Below are 7090 nucleotides of genomic sequence, written 5' to 3'. Positions count from 1 at the left end.
ACCTGTGATTTTTTTTTAATTGTGTCCTTGCTAGCCATCAATATGCTACAGGTTTCTCAATTTTATTTTTTTCCAGTGACCCAATATTTTGCTTTGTTAATCCTTTCTACTAAATATTGTTTACTTATCATTAATGTTTGCTCTTATTTTTATCATATTCTTTATTCTATTGTATTAAATAGATTTTTAGACACACACAGATATATATATGTATATATATACATTTACATATATATATAAACATTTACATATATACATATATATATGTGTGTGGTGTATATATATATATATATATATATATATATCTGTGTGGTATCTGTGTGGGTATACACACACACACACACACATTCTTTTTTTCTTTTGAATGTCCAGATATAACAACTAGTAAAAGACTGGCAGTTCCATTGGAGGATGCTCTTAGCCCCCAACTCCAAATACTTATTTGCATTTTTCTTTATAAATTTTTTCTTTATTTGTACATGATTTATACATTTTGTTCTTATCGTAATTTCAACTTTTTATTAATATTAATATAACATTGTAATGGAATAAGTGTTCAGTACTTGTACCCCACCTGCTTCTCCCCTGCACTGTTAAACATTGGGATTGTGGGTCACAGGAAGAAGTGGGTTTTTTAGTTGAATTCTTTTGTAACATTCCTCATGAATGTAAATTTGTACTATTTAAAATCTTGTCATGTGTATAAAAATAAAAGTCCCAAATAAAAAAAATATGCTTTGTTTTTGATTATATGCCTAAGTGGATGATTAATAAGGTGATGAATCATTGACTAAAGGCAATTTGTTAAGATTTACCCTTCAACTAAAATTTACTTTGAAATATGCACATATTGGAATTACTTTTATAAAACTTTTTGTTGTGACTCCTATTGTCTTTTTTAAAAAGTCTTGCATCTCAAAAATAAAAGGAGTATCATGTGAAAATTATATCTATTGCTGATATTCCCATGTTATACTATTAATTCTCCAGGAAATTCATTTAAAGTGGGAAATATATTAAATATAAATTAATATAAATTATAAATATATTAAATATAAATTAAAATATATTTAACTCGTTGGGACAAAAGTTAGACAATTGCGGGAAGATAGTTTTTATAGAAAATATTTTTATTAGTTAATAGATATGGAGAGTCAGATTTATGTGTATAACTTTTGAATGTATAGCAACCAGCAAAAGACTGGCAGTTCCATTGGAGGATCTTAGCCCCCAACTGCAAATGCTTATTTACATTTTTTCTTTATAAATGTGCACACTATTTGTACATGATCTTTACTTGATGTCTGAAAAATGAAATCTAATCATTCTAAAAAGTAATTAATAACTGACCTGCAGTTTATTTTTTTAAAGATGTTATTTATTTATGCACGTAGATACTGGGGTACAGGCTAGAGGTGCAGTGGGTGAGAGGATTCACCAGAGATAGAGTGGAGAACAGAACGGGCAGATTGACTGAAATACACAGCTGAGGGGAGCAGTGGGTGGGATAGGAGAGGTCTTCTTCGCCCTGTGGGTCAGCTCCCTGGCCAGGGATCAAACTTGTGCTGCAGTGGCTGCTGTGGCCAGCTTCTTAGTGCTATGATTTAATCCATTACACCACCAGGGAGGGCCCCACACTGTAGTTTAAGTCACAAAATTCTTCTGTGAGTATTAGTTCATTATTATGAGTGTCATTTATGAGTAGTCTCTACTCCTTTGCTAGTGAATGACTATTAATTGATTATCTATCTTTTCATTAATGTACCCATTATGCTATTATTATGCCTGCCAGATACGGTTTCTATCCTTGTGGAGTTTGTCTTTTAGAGAGCAAATATCTGTCAGGCAGTCAAATAAGACAAACAAACAAAACAGATGGCAACAGCAATGAACTCCACAAAAGAGAATAAATGGTCCTTATTAAGGAGATTTGAGTTTGGCAATGGGATCAGAAAAGGCTTCTCTGATGGGATGATTAGAAATTCACCAAGGGCTGAAGAAGTAGAAGTGAACCAAGTGAAAATGAAAAAGAAGGAGAATAAGCACATGAGCAAAGGTCCTATGGCAAGACAGTGATTAAGGGGGACGAGAAGAAGGCCAGTGTGAGTAGAACAGAAAGAGGCTATTATAGGTAGGTAGAGGGCCAGAATATGCAGGTTCCTATAGATAGAGGAGTCAGAGGAGGATGTGGCATAGATAAGGAAGAGGCTGAAGTAAAGAATGGAAAAAAGAGTGTTTTTTTGTTTGTTTGTTTGTTTGTTTTTTCAGGAATCCAGGCAATTGTCAAAGATCCAGGAGATTATCAAAGATTGCACATCAGAGTAATAGAATGCTGGCTCTCTTGGTTCAACCCACAAGCATCAAATACCAAGCAAAATTGGCATCTGTCAAACACTAAGCTTTCAGGTAATATTCCTTCTATTGTGCCACAACCATGTCAGAATTAGCTAGCATTCTAAGACGCAGTAGTTCAGTCTAAGGCAGGTGAAACACACAATTCCTGTCATTAGCTTTGGTCTGCACACACTGAGACAGGCCATTCATTGCTGGGGGTGAGGAGGCAAAACAGGAGAAAATCAAGATTAATTGGAGGATCTGACTTAAGGGAGTTGCAGAGATGAGGCACAGCAGGGAAGAGCAAGGAGACAATGGGACAGGTTTGGGAAGAGGGCGAAATAACCAGCTCCCTTGCTCTTCTCTCTCCTAGCTCAGATGTCTTTGTAAAAAGCAGACAGTTTCGGCCCTCCCTGGTGGCGCAGTGGGTTAAAGTGCAGCACTGAGAAGCTAAAACCATTTCCGTATGAGTTTGATTCCAGCCTGCCCCGGAGGTGACCACATGGCAGCAGACCTCTCCTGACCCGCCCACTGCTACCCTCAGCAGTGTACTTCGTGGATCTGCCTGTTCTGCTCCCCACTCTGTCTCTGGTGAAGCCTCTCGCCGCCCCTGAGTCTCTGGCCTGTACCCCAGCTCTGTATGCACAAATAAATAAATCTTTAAAAAAAAAAAAGCAGACCGTTTCTTTTCTTTTTTTTCTTTTAACATTATTTTTTATTGAGGCATAATTGACATGACAATGTAGTAGTTTCGGGCATATACACAGTAGTTCGATATTTTTTTATATATTGTAACATTACTGCCACAAAGAATCTAGTTATTAACATACATAGTCAAAAAGGACTTTTCAATTGTGATGATAAATTTAATGTTTTACTCTTACTAGCTTTCCAATATGTGGTATATTAACTATAGTCCCCATACTATATATTACAACACTAACTCTTGTTATTCCTTTTTTTTTTTGACTTTGTAAAATTTATTTATTTTTATAACAGTTCATTTTTACATCATTTTGTACATTTTTTCCCCCCATCTCAATTGTAATCCCCGCGGATTTCCCATCACCAAGTCACCCGTGTGCCATCACCATAATCCCGTGCACTTCCCTGTCCCCCCCTTTTTGATTCCGTTCCCCACTCCACCCCCACAAAATGTCTCTGGTATATGGCTGTTCATTATTCTTGTTATTTTCTCACCTGGTCCATTATACTACTGCTATGAGTGAAACCATCCGGTATTTTTCTTTCTCTTTCTGGCTTATCTCACTAAGCATGATCTTTTCCAGCTCCATCCAAATGGCTGCAATTGCAAAAGACATGTGTTTCTCTTTTTTTGGTTGCTGAGTAATATTCCATTGTATATATGTACCACATCTTTTTAATCCAGACATCTACTTTTGGGCTTTTGGGCTGCTTCCATGTTTTTCCAATTGTAAATAAAGCAGCAATAAACATGGGGGTGCAGGTATCTTTTTCAATCAGTGTTTTTGTGTCTTTTGGGTAGATACCTAGGAGTGGGATTGCTGGGTCATAGGGAAGCTCCATGTTTAGCAGTTTGAGGAACCTCCAAACAGTTTTCCATAGTGGTTGTACTAGTTTGCATTCCCACCAGCAGTGCAGGAGAGTTCCTTTTTCTCCACATCCTCGCCAACATTTGTTGGTTGCTAGTTGTTTGAAGATGTGCCATTCTCACTGGGATGAGGTGGTATCTCATTGTGGTTTCAATTTGCATCTCCCTTATTATGAGTGATGCTGAACACTTTTTCATATGCTTGTTGGCCATCTGCATTTCCTCTTTGGAGAAGTGTCTTTTTAGCTCTCTGCCCATTTTTTGATGGGGTTGTTTACTTTATTTTTGTTGAGTTTCATCAGTTCTCTGTATATTTTTGTGGTCAGTCCTTTATCACTACTTTTGTGTGAGAAAATGTTTTCCCAGTTAGTGGTCTGGCAGACAGTTTCTTTTAAGAAGACTCAGTCTGCAAGTGAATTGGAGGCAGACGTGCCATTGATCGATCTGTGGAAGCTCCCATGTTCATCCAGTACTAAGTATATTCTGGGAATAGTGCATCATTAAGGCATAGTTTGCTGAGATAAATATGATTACGTCTGCAGCAGGGCACGTAGTGCCAGTGTGACAGGAAGTTCTGGAAGCCTGAAGCTCTGGAGCTTCCTTTCCCTATGTATCGACTCCCTTTCCATAGAACTTAAAGATGTGGGCTTTGTAAGGGTTTGCAAAAAAAAAAAAAAAAATACCCTCAGAGTTTGTTCCTTTAGTTAAACACTACTAGGTTTTCCCCTTGTTCCATGTAGAGAATTTCATTCAAATTCTGCATGGTAAGAGTAGTTCCAGCACCTGGGGATTCACTGTAGGCTCAGTAGTGTTCCCATAATGAAGATATGGAGAGACAGAACCTGCCTTCTGCTTGAGGGTTTGCAAGTTGATCCTACACTTGACCAGACTCCCCACCATCCCCATGACCAATGTGTGAGTGGACCCTCCAGCTCACGATCCCTGACGGGTGTAATCCAACCTTCCTAAGAGGTCAAAGTGCATTTTTAAGCAATCACCATAGTGATATCTTAAAACATGGGTACATAGCTGAACATTCCCCTAAGGATTTCTCTCATGTGGAGGGCAGTAGCTTGACCTGCTCAGGGGAGAATGGCTGCCAAAGGGGTGTTTGGACTTCCTTCTATTTCCACTATGTCCCTGCTCATTACATGGGGGATCTCCAGAGTTAAAGGTCATTTTACACAGGAAGCACATTCAGTATTAGTACAACAAATGTTTTCCTCTCTCCAGCCATGGAAGAACTCCACTCATGGGGAGTCGTGATAAATCAGAGCATCAGGCCTTTCCGCTCGGATACCAATAAGTCTTGCACTTCAAATTGCTGACCTAAAAAGGATACTTGAGAAGAACATGTCCTTTTTTTCTCTTAAAGCAGCACCAAAAGCAGTCTGATTTCCTTGTACACTTAGATGCATACCAAAAAAAAAAGTCACTCTGAGTTTCTAACTTTAGTTTACAGAAACAAATCACTGAATCATATAACTTGTCAGGGAAGACCTAGATATAGTTTTATCTAGATAACACTTGTATTACAAGAATCTGGAGTTCTATTTTAGTTTTAGAGTTATGGGATTGGACTTACAACTGTCAGTTCACTAGATCAGGATATGACTATAAAGAAATTTCAGGTAGAGATAGATGATAGAACCAGCCCATAGCACAGTCCACTCATTCAGAATTAGCTACTCAGGTCAAAACTTCTCCACATCCACAACTGTAAAAGATATATGGCATCAACATTGGGAAAAGGATTCAGTCCAGATATTAATGTTAATCACACTGTGGATGAAGTGAAGGAATTTTAAGTTACTTCTTTGATCAACTGGAAACGAAATAAAAACCTACATATAAAACATTGACTAAATAATGACTAAAACTCACCTTTTCTCAAACCAAAGCAATACTCTTTCAAGTCTTTTACAACAAAGTCTACCCTATATAATTAGTACTGTTTTCTGACTCCTCCTTCCTCTTCAATACTTTTTTTAAAAGATTTACTTATTTATTCATACAGAACTCGGGTACAAGCCAGAGGTGCAGGGGTGGTGAGAGGCTTCACCAGAGACAGAGTGGGGAACAGAATAGGCAGATCGATGAAGTACACTGCTGAGGGGAGAAGTGGGCAGGTCAGGAGAGGTCTGCTGCGCCATGTGGATCACCTCCGGGGCTGGGGATTGAACTCATACTGAAACAACTGAGGCCAGCTTGCAGTGCTGCGACCTAACTTGTTGCACCACTAGAGAAGGCCCTTCTTCAATACTTTTAGAATTTACTTTTATTACTTCTAATGCATATGAACTGCCTGCTATTGTGATGGGGTATGTAATTATGAAATAGCAATTTTAAATCACAAGTAATTGGTAGAGATACTATGAAAGACATTTTTTTTTAAAAAAAGATTTATTTATTTATTCATACAGAGCTGGGGTACAGGCCAGAGATGCTGAGGGTGAGAGGATTCACCAGAGACAGTGGGGAGCAGAACAGGCAGATCAATGAAGTACACTGCTGAGGGGAGCAGTGGGCGGGCCAGGAGAGGTCTGCCTCGCCATGTGGATCTCCTCCAGGGCAGGTGGGGATCGAACTCATGCGGAAGTGGCTTAAGCTTCTTTGTGCTGTGCTTTAACCCACTGCGCCACCAGGGAGGGCCCTACTATGAAAGACATTTTAAAACAATCATAACAGTTATGCTACCTCATTCACTGTTCTGCCATGCTACTTCTCATCAAACTAAATTAAACCAAACAAAGGAACTTGCTGACTCAGTGCATTCCAAAACCCTGATTTGGGGTGTATCTAGTGTTTGCATTGCTACTCTTCAACCATGAGAGGTTTTTTATTTTGTTTTTTTTTTTTTTTTTCTTCCTATAAGATTTCCTGAAGTTGTGAAATACCACTTAACAAACGCTGCAGTTTAGTTCAGTCTCATGAAAGGTTTCAGAGAATGATTGGGTCCACAAAGCCTCCTCAGCATCAATGTTCTGTGACGTCTATATGTAGCAGGACCATTCTCTGCTTCCTGATCTTCTTCCCTTTCCACCCCACCCCCCTCACAGCAAGAGCCTGTAGACTGCCTGCCATTGGTTATTCTACCAAGAACTTCCAGTTTTGTTCTATGAGATTATAACAGAACTTGAAAATAAAGTATTATAAGCTTTCCCTCAACTGCTGCCTGACAAC

Source organism: Condylura cristata, unplaced genomic scaffold (assembly GCF_000260355.1).
Source record: "Condylura cristata isolate star-nosed mole 26May11 unplaced genomic scaffold, ConCri1.0 scaffold00010, whole genome shotgun sequence".
NCBI classification, from domain to species: Eukaryota; Metazoa; Chordata; class Mammalia; order Eulipotyphla; family Talpidae; genus Condylura; species Condylura cristata.
Note: the sequence above shows the minus strand (reverse complement) of the source record.